This window comes from Ictidomys tridecemlineatus, chromosome 14 (assembly GCF_052094955.1).
Source record: "Ictidomys tridecemlineatus isolate mIctTri1 chromosome 14, mIctTri1.hap1, whole genome shotgun sequence".
NCBI classification, from domain to species: domain Eukaryota; kingdom Metazoa; phylum Chordata; class Mammalia; order Rodentia; family Sciuridae; genus Ictidomys; species Ictidomys tridecemlineatus.
In genome coordinates, this window is record NC_135490.1 from 50,156,579 (window position 1) to 50,166,757 (window position 10,179).

Genomic DNA, 10,179 nt, shown 5'->3' on the forward strand with positions numbered 1-10,179 from the left:
CAGGCGGTAGCACGCTTGTCTGGCATGCGTGCGGCCCGGGTTCGATCCTCAGCACCACATACCAACAAAAATGTTGTGTCCGCCGAGAACTAAGAAATAAATATTAAAAATTATCTCTCTCTCTCCTCTCTCACTCTCTCTTTAAAAAAAAAGTTATGTGTTTAGAGAACATTTAAGGATGTGAGAATGTTTACAAGATAATACTATGAGAAAGACATAACATGTCCTAAATTATTTACTTGCATTATATAGGCATTCATTTTATTCAATGCATCTCTCATTGTATTTCTAGTGTATGCATATCATCAAGAATAAAGCAGAGAAAAGAAAAAAAAGCAGATGTAGGAATGCCTTCATGGAGCCTGCATTCTAAAAAGAAACAAATATTAAACCATGAATTATATAAGTCACATTAAGCAGGAATGTTTAGTAGTAATTATTGTGTAGTAACCACTATTCCCCATGCATTAGTCCATATCATCCTCCTAACAGCATTACAAAGGAAATACAGCTATTATCCCTATACAGATGTGAAAACTGAGGCACAAAAATATTAAGTAACTAGTCCATGTCCAACAGCTGGAAAGTGATAATGCTGAGTCATAGCATAGACATGGGCTGTCTAGCATTAAAGTGTAGGGGCTAAACCCCTTGGTTCAGCCTTTCTAGTATGGTGAATCCTTACAAAGGGTTGAACTTGCTGCTATAACAAGACACATGTGGTGCTTGGAAAATTGAGCAAAAATTTTCTCTGGGAAATAATTGTTGGAATGAGTTTTCAAGGCCGAGTGGGAACGAACTACATATGCATTAATATGAGCAAGAGAGGGAGGCTGACTTAAAGAGAATGCAATGTGCAAAGGGGTTGAAGTGAGAAGCATGAGAGGAGTTAGAGGAGCAGTGGGAAGTCCACAGTGGCTGTAGAGCAGTCAATGGGGATGTGGGCAGGAAAATCTGGAGTAAATTCCAGGAACACCCCTCTGAATTAGAACTGGACGCTCTGATTTCATTCTCTATATAATCAACCTCTCCTTTATCAATAGACATCATGATAAGCTACAGTTAGAATCACTTGGGAGAGTCTTACAATTCCTCATCTCAGACCAACTATTTCAGAATCTCTGGAAAGGTACCAGGTTTTAATAGCTCTAAAGGATGCAATCAAGATTGAGAACTAGTTAGATGATTATCAGTTTATAAGATCTAGTAACATCTAAATTAGGAGAAACCTCCAGAACCAAAAATGTGAATAATATTATTATCATGATTGAGTGTAGTTTTGAATTATGAATACATGTCACTAGAGGAGGTGACATGAAGGAGTATCTGATGGGAACTGATGTGAGCTGCATGATACTCAAAAGACGTATTGTTCTCAGTTCCATGTTGGGACAACCAGATGTGGAGTGCTGACCTCAGGTGAGAAAAGAGGAAAGGAGACAAGTCAAAGGCTTAGGATGATATGAGCCTTTGATCTAGGGACATCCCTTCCCCACAGTACCCAGTGTTTACCTTCTGGGCTGAGAGAGAGAGAGAGATCTATAGGGTGGGGTGGGAAAAGTCAAGTTTGGGGTTTAACCTGAAAGTGCAGGCCTATGGAGCACTACTGAAAAGAAAAGAGCATGGATATCCAGTGACCCATCAACAGCCTGCCCTGATGGAGAGTCCAGAGGGGGTGGTTGTCATTCAGGACCTTGCTGACATATTGAAGATGGGTCTCCATCCCAAACCTTCAGGAAGGCTTTGCCAAGTGATGATGTGCAGTGTCTGTATGAACAAAAAAGATTATGATGATTATAATAAACATTATTTATTTAATCCCCCTAAAATAAATGTGATTTTTCAACATAACAAAAAACTTGAAGTTGAAAGCATTTGATTGCAAGAACCCAAATGTTTTTAGAAGCAGAACTCTTTCCTCCTCCTCTTCCTCTTCCTTCTCCTTTTCCTCCTCCTGCTCCTCCTCCTTTCTCTCTCTTTCCCTCTCTCCTCTCTCCTTTCTCTTCTCTCTCCCTTCCATTTAGTAAGTCAATAGTGAAATAAAGGAAATTAAGGAGAGTGAAATTGCATACGTTTTGTGGGTGTCTTTGAAGAATTAATTGAAGAACAGCATAAATAGACCAAGACATTAGAATGTAGGCTACTTCTGTGGACCAGGTGAGACATGGTAGTAGCTTGGAATGGAGCCTAGTGGCAGTGAAAGAGGAAGAAGTGGCAAGTGTGAGATTTGGCCTCAAGCATCAACAATAGTTAAAGCAAAGGAGATTACGACAGATGGAGTAAGACAGATGGACATGGACATATCATTTTGCCAGTTAGAGCTATTATCTCTATTTTCTCTCTCAAATCTTTTATCATCTTTTTATATTTTTTAGTGGGTAGCTGATAATGGAATGGTGGAATAAATATATAGTACACTCCTAATTTCATATAGAAAATAAACTGGAAAAATACTGACAAATGTAGATAGTGATGAACTCTGGATGGGTAGTATCACAGGGCGATTCCAAGAATAAAAATGGTCTCCACTTACAGAGCATACGCATGCCAGGCAACTCCAAGTCTCTTTGCTGACATTATCCACTTCATCCTCAATTTCTAAGGTATAGAAATGTTTCTTGGAGCTGGAAAATTTAAAATAGCATTAATTACTTCAACTGTTTAAAAATATACCATTCAAATTCATATAAAATTGAGGTGAACTAAAACCACAACCCAGTGTCTTTCAGACATGAAAGACTCAATAATGACAATAATAGTTGCTGAACATTCATTGAGTGCCAAGCATCATGCTAAGCGTTTTGCAAGTATTAAAATTCTCACAAATAATTATCCCTATTTAGCCAGTGGAAAAGCCTATCCTAGAGAGTTCAAGTATGTTTTCCATGGTCTTATGTCTTTGTGATTCTGTAGAGTCTGAAATTCAGGGAAGGGATAAAGAGTTCAGGGTCCAGAGCTGGAGTCTCTCTCTCAAAAGAGACTTCCAAGGACCCCCTTAACTCTGATCTCTGAGTGTTTAAATTTAGTTATATTTATGGAAACTTTATTCATTTATTTACTTATCTATTTCAAATGTTCACTTACGCTTTTGATATTTTTAGAGCCTAATGTTTTCAAACATAGAAGAACACATAGTGATATAATCCCTCAAATAGTTATTGTCTTATTTTTACAAAAGAGGATGAATTCAAGTATTATAAGGTCTGTATAACAGGTTATAAACATTACCAATGGCAACCAAAGAAAGAAAAGTCAATAAATATATTGAATTATGGGGATGCCTGGAATAATTTCCTGAAAATATAATGTAGCCATTTTAAGGTAATCATTTTTATTATTCCACCCCTCAATTCTACTAAGGCTTCATTCATAGTGACTGACTGTCAAAGAACTAAGACTGATTTCAAGTAGAACAATGTAGCACATGTTTAAAGGCAGTAAAATTGGGCTGATTAAAAAATGTTGGGCCAGGCACAATGGCACGTGCTTGTAATTAATCCCAGTGGCTTGGGAGGCTGAAACAGGACAATCAGGAGTTCAAATCCAGCTTCAGCAACTTAGTGAAGCCCTAAGCAACTCAATGAAACCCTGTCTCAAAATAAAACAATAAAAAAGGGCTGACTCAGAGGTTAAGCACTGCTGGGTTCAATCCTTGGTATCAAAAATAAATAAATAAATAGATAAATAAATAAAGTTTCCATAAATATACCTAAACGAAAACATCCAGAGATCAGAATTAAGGGGCTCAAATCCTCACTTAGGCCTTTGATATTAATAGAGCCCATCAGTAGATACATGGCTCATAGCTAATTATCATATCATGTAAATAGCCTACTTTAAATACATTTTCATTGCAGTTTATTATAAAATCATCTTTACTACAGTGATTTTGTTTATTGCTTCAGTTAGAAAAAATTTATATTCCCATAATAAAGGCAGAGTATATGCTCTTATCTTTAACTCCTATGTATCTAAAATGTAACCTTTTTTTGAGACTGGAATGGTAAGTTACAATCTCAGTTCTTTAATTGACATACTTACCTGAAGTTATTCATCACCAAGTAAAGAAGCATTTTTCCATCTTTTTAGTACTTCCACTTTTTGTTGATTAATCCAGAGGCTGAAAAGAAGAAAAGGGATTGTGTTTTCTTTTTTTTATTGTTGTTTATGCTTCTTAAAATTAGACATAGGCAAAGTCGTGAACAGCTATTGAGGTTCCTCCATCTCAACTCCTCTCCAACACAGAAAGGTCATGTTGGGCAACACAGAATGGACAATTCCTATCCCAAAGAAGAAAGAATGTGTTGGTGCAAAAATTAATTGTTGAAGGAAAGGGAATTCACATGTGATTTTTAAGATTAGAGTGCTTACCTGGCACGTGTGAAGCCCTGGGTTCGATCCTCAGCACTACATAAAAGTAAATAGATTAAAAATAAAGGCACTGTGTACAAATAAAAGAAAGAAATATTTTTAAAAATTGGATTATATTATAGTCAGAAGTCAGATCTGTACCTCTGAAAGCCAGAAGTTTTAAACAGTGACTGCTTTACTTAGGGTGAAACAAGTGTAGTAAAGAAGTGCTCTTGACAACAATTTTAGAAATTTAATAAGTTTTGAAACATGTAAGAAAACTCTGAAAAGAGAACTTTACCAAAAATCCATGGACACTGCCTTCCTAGAACTACATGCTACTGACAGAACAAGGTAAAAAGTAAAATGTTCAAGCAATGCTTTCTTTACCACTAGCCATAGTTTTCCTCTCTAGATAAGCACATAATTCATACATGTTCTTTGTATATAGGCTATTATTTTGTCTCTAGTGCTATTTTTTTTGGTCTATGAAAATTATAGACCATGTATCATTGCTGTTTTCTTTCCATTTGTTCTCTTTTGTTTTACCTAGAAAGCATGGTATCTTAGTCCATTTGGACTGCTATGTCAAAGCACCGTAAACCAAGTGTGGCTTATAAACAACAGAAACTTATTTCTCACAGTTCTGTCGGTTCAGAAGTCCACGAAGATGGCTCCAGCAGATCCACTATCTGGTGAAGGGCCCATTTTCTGGTTGACAAAAAGTGCCTTTTCTCTGTGTCCTCACATAGTAGAAGGGGCAAGCAATCTTTCTTGGGCCTCTTTTATGAGATCACTAATCCCATTCATGAAGGCCCCATCCTTATAATGTATTCACCTCCCAATGTCTCCAACTTCTAATGCCTTCACTTTGGGCATGAGGATATACACATATGAATTTTGGGTAGATATGAACATTCAGAAAATAGCACCTGGTTAAAGGAGTTGTTCTGTCACCATTGGTTTATCAAAAAAAAAAAAAAAACAGTGACTGACAAAAAGAAAAAAAGTTGAACACATAGCATTAATTAATTAGATAATGGTCTGTGTCTGTGAGTGGTCTGGTCTGTGTCTATGAATAATTTGGTTCTGGAAATTAGAAAATATGTGAAAAAGCTAGAGATTATAGCTTTGTAAAGTAGCTAAGTGAGGACAAATGAAGCTAAGAGACTTGCTGTGGTACACAGAATTCAAATTATTTGCATCCCTGATGTAAACATTCTGCATAATGTTCAGAACTGTGAATATGAAGGGTGTTGTGGTTTAGATGTGGTGTCTCCCAAAGGCTCATGTATGAAACTATGCAAGAAGGTTTGAAGGAGAAATGATTTAGGTTATAGTTTTGACCTAATCAGTGAATTGATTCCCTGATGGGATTAACTGAGTGGGAACTGGAGGCAGGTGGAAGTGGTACATTGCGGGCGTGGCTATGGGGTATATATTTTGTATCTGGCTAGTAGAGTCTCACTGCTTACTGATCACCATTTGAGCTGCTTCCCTCTGCCACACTCTTCCCCCATGATATTCTGCTTCACCTCGAACCCTAATGAACAGAACCTGCTGTCTATGGAGATAGACCTCTGAAACTGTGAGCCCTCCAATGAACTTTTCCTTCTTCTACAATTGTTCTGGTCAGATCTTTTAGTCCTATCAGTGAAAAATCTGACTAAAACAATAGGTTTATCATACAACGTTAAACCTCATGATGAGGTTTAACGTTGTATGATAAAGTTGACCTTAAAGTAGATTATATGCATGGTTACGATCTAATCACATAAGACCTTGAAAAGCAGTTTTCTTTGGCTAGCTGCAGAACAGGAACTCAGATTTTGGAGAACTAGATGGACTCAGTGAGCAATTGCTGGCTTGAAGAGGGAGGAGTCATGTAGAAAGTATGAGAAGCCTCCAGGAGCTGAGAGGAGCCCCCTAGCTAATAACCAGCAAGGAATCAGAAATCTCAACCTTACAGTTAAAAAGAAATTATTTTGCCAACAACTAGTGAGCTGGGGAGAGCACCCTAAATCAAAGAGGAGACAGGTCACCCCAACACCCCAGTGAGACTTTGAGAAGAGAATACAGTGATAACATGCCCACACTGCTGACCTACAAAACCTTGGGCCTTATAAATGAGTGTCATTTTAAACTGAGTTATTCACATTTTATTCTCTAGTAACAGAAAATGCACCCATTTGCCTAAGAGTCTGTTGTTATTAAGTGATGGCCTAAGGCCTCCTGAGATGCAGGATAAAGTCTTTTACCTCCTATTGCAGACAGCAATGACAACGATTTCAGTATGAATCCGATCAACCAGCTCCAAAGTGTATGATCAAAGTTTAGTAACCCACTGGGTTAGAAATAGCTAAATTACTATTTCCTAATGAATAAGAGAATGTGAAAACTGATATTTATAGTTTGTCCAACATTAATTCTGAATAAAAAAATAAACTACCTCAGAGAAAATGGAATATTGTTCCCATCAAACTGCATGGTTAGAAGCCAAAAAAAAAAAAAAAAAAAAAACGGAAGCTACTTCAACATTCCAGTCCTCTCAGGTCTGATGTTGCTAGCTAGAAACCAGAGGGGTATTTGGTGATTGGAATATGGACTCTGAACATAATTTTGTAAAAGCACCATCACCCTATTAAGACTTGAGTAAGATTTTTGCCACATGCAAAACTTTCCATTTCATCATGTGAAATTACTCTGAAGAAAAATGTTATGATTTCCAGATTTAAAACAACCCAATGTCATTAGCCATTTACCCAGTTAGAAAATCTCTCACTTTCCCATCTTCCTAAAACCAAAATCAGAAATGACTTGGTCAAAGGGAAAAAGGATTCACCAAGTACCCATATGTTTCTTGGTATATGAAACTTGGAGTCGTGTAGGCAATGAGTTCTAATATTATATTAGTACCACTTTTCATACATCAGACAATAGGGAAAATCATGTAATTTCTACCACACATGATCTAACTGTTGTGACTTTGCTGATGAGGGAAATAGTGGCTTCGTCTTTCCTGTGGCATGCCGTCTCTATTAGACTTCATAAACTGCAGCGGATGAAATCTTTAACCAGCCATTACTCATAAGCATATGTTAATTGTTGCAGAGATCATAAGCAGGTCAATTAGGAGGCAAAGACTGGAACCGAAGGCAACATTCAGCTGGAGGGAAAATCCAGGGCAGGTGTCGGCCCTGGCGGGAGCTCTACACATCTTGAGTAGAAGTTCATTTAATGTTTTGATTTGCTGAATTTGCATTTCAAATTTTCATTCCTAATAGACAATATAGTCAGTCTTTGTTAATGAGGACTCTGATTACATGTGTCATTATAATTGGGAATTAGCAGACCAGCCTTGTTTTGGAGATTAAACCTTTGGTGGGAGCTGAAACCCTTGAGAACCAAAGGAGAATCGGCGTATGAGGAGAGATTCAGAAAAGGGGCCAGAAAAAGAGGAGGCTTGTGAGAAATAATTACTCAAGGGCCGAAAACAACAAATAATAAATTAGATCCAATTCATTATTTAATTGCCAATGTGTTTTTATAAGGTTTTATATATAAACTAAAGAAAAAATTTGACACAAAACAATTTCCCATAGCCCACAGAATAATACAGTACTCCAACAGTGAAGGGAACAGGTAAGTTTATTTCTCTATGGAAACCCCCAAATGATACTTTAAAAGAAGGAATATATTGGCCTCTAAGGACTTAGATCCATGGTGCATTTAGAGACAGTTCATTTGTACTGGGTCTGATCAAGTTACCTAGGGCCTCTGATTTGCATTTAGTAACCACCATTCGACTCTCTACTTTTATAACCTCAACTTTTCAGATTTCACAAGTAAGTGAGAACATGTAGTATCTGTTTCTGTGTACCTGGCTTATTTCACTTAACATAATATTCTCTAGGTCTATCTATGCTGTCACAAATGACAGGCTTTTCTACTTTTTAAAGTCTAATAGTATTCCATGATGTGCATAAACAATGAATGGATCTTAAATGTATTCATCCACTGATGAATACTTAGCTTGTATCTTTTTCTTGAACATAAGAGTACAAACATCCCTCCAATGTACTAATTTCAATTCCTTTGGATGTATATCCAAGAGTGGAATTGCTTGATTGTACGGTAATTATACTTTTAGTCTTTAAAGGAACTTCCATACTATGTTCCAAAATGGCTGTACTAATGTACAATACCACCAACGATGTTCAAGGATTCCCTTTTTCCACATCCTCACTAACACTTATCTTTCATCTTTTTGATAGTAGCCATTCTAACAGATGTGAGTTGATATTTTATTGGACTTTTAATTTGCATCTCTCTGATAAGGGGAAAATGCCAGAATCTCTTATCTGTTGACTATATGTCTTCTTTTGAGAAATGTTTATTCAGATTCTTTGTCAATTGTTTATCAGATGTACATTTTGCAAATATTTTCTCCCAATCTCAAGGTTGTCTCTTGACTTTATTAATTGTTTAAATATGCAGAAGCTTTTCAGCTTGATGTAATTCAGTTTGTCTACTTTTACTTTCATTGCCTGAATAGCATATTAAAATTTATATACTGCTATCATCTACAGCAGATTATTGGCTCTTCAAAACCACATAAATTACTTAATATTACTAATCTAGTTAATAAATTAATAAGTTGAATTCAGACCAGTAAAATGATTTGCCCTGAGACAGAGCTACAGACAGCAGAGTAAAGATTGTTACTCTGGACTTAAACTTCAGATCCCAGATTGTTCTACTCTGTGCTATCAATAGTTAGATGAAAAGTCTTTCACACTTCTAAGCCTGGATGTGTAAGAAATCAGCAAAGTTCCCAGCTGCCTTTTCATAAATCTGACAAGGTGCTACTCATTCAAAATCATGTGGAGTAGAAAGAAAGAAATGAGAACAGAGTGTAAAATTAAAAGCCTGAATTTCCTGTAGAAAGTTCTCATTACCTATGAGTTAGTGTGGCCCCAATTATACCATAGTAACTAATAACCCCATAGAATCCATGGTTTAAAACATCCAAGTCTGATGCTCACTCATGAGATGGCTTATGAGCAATTACTCATTTGGGGTCCACATTGCCTCTCAACCCAGGTATCCACAACCATAAAAACAGGGAAAGAAGAACCCAGTGATCCACAAGCTGTCTGCATCCCTAAGTTAGCATCTTCTGAGACTGTCCCTCTAACCAATAGCACCATTGCCCCACCAGGTGCCTGAACTCCAAATCTGGACTCCTTTCTGAACCCATCTTTCCAGCATCCTTCCCAGCCCCTTACTAACAAATCACTTAGTCCAGACTTTCCTTTGTCATGGCTCTGTCTATAGTGTCTTCATTTGAGGAATAGCACCCTAAGGTCAGCATAGCTATTACATGAGAGTGTCTACCACAAACACCATTTGAGAAAAAAAATTTTTGACTTCATACAAGACATGTTTTATTTCAGAAAGACAGCAGAAAGGAAACAGCCCTTGGAATCAGAAGCTCTAGGTTTCTGTTACCTGTAATACACTGCAGTCCACTTAATTCTACAAGCATGAATTTCTGTATCTGTAAAATGGGGATGATAGAATCCTTACCCACAGGATTATAATGAGAATTAAATGTTCTAGGTGTTGAAGTACTTAGTAAGTTATAAAATCCTATACACATGGTAGGAATTATCATTATTAATATTAATGAAAGCCAGGCAGTAATAACCTTGAAGCAATTAGCAGCTGTTAATATACTAAACTGGATTTACTTGTCCTAATGAACTATAGAATGGCTTTATTTAAAGGGTGAAGGCAATCGTTAATTTATTCAAACATCCATTAAGC

The 10,179-nt window shown here is 36.8% G+C and overlaps 1 long non-coding RNA gene across 1 annotated transcript; it reads right to left on the reverse strand.

The window, feature by feature from the left end:
* Nucleotides 1-217: 217 nt before the first annotated feature.
* Nucleotides 218-4,197, reverse strand: LOC144370382 (uncharacterized). Its single transcript, XR_013430364.1, has 3 exons — nt 4,042-4,197; nt 2,534-2,624; nt 218-1,767 (listed from the first exon to the last, which is right to left on the reverse strand). It is a non-coding gene; the product is annotated as an uncharacterized LOC144370382 (long non-coding RNA).
* Nucleotides 4,198-10,179: the final 5,982 nt, after the last annotated feature.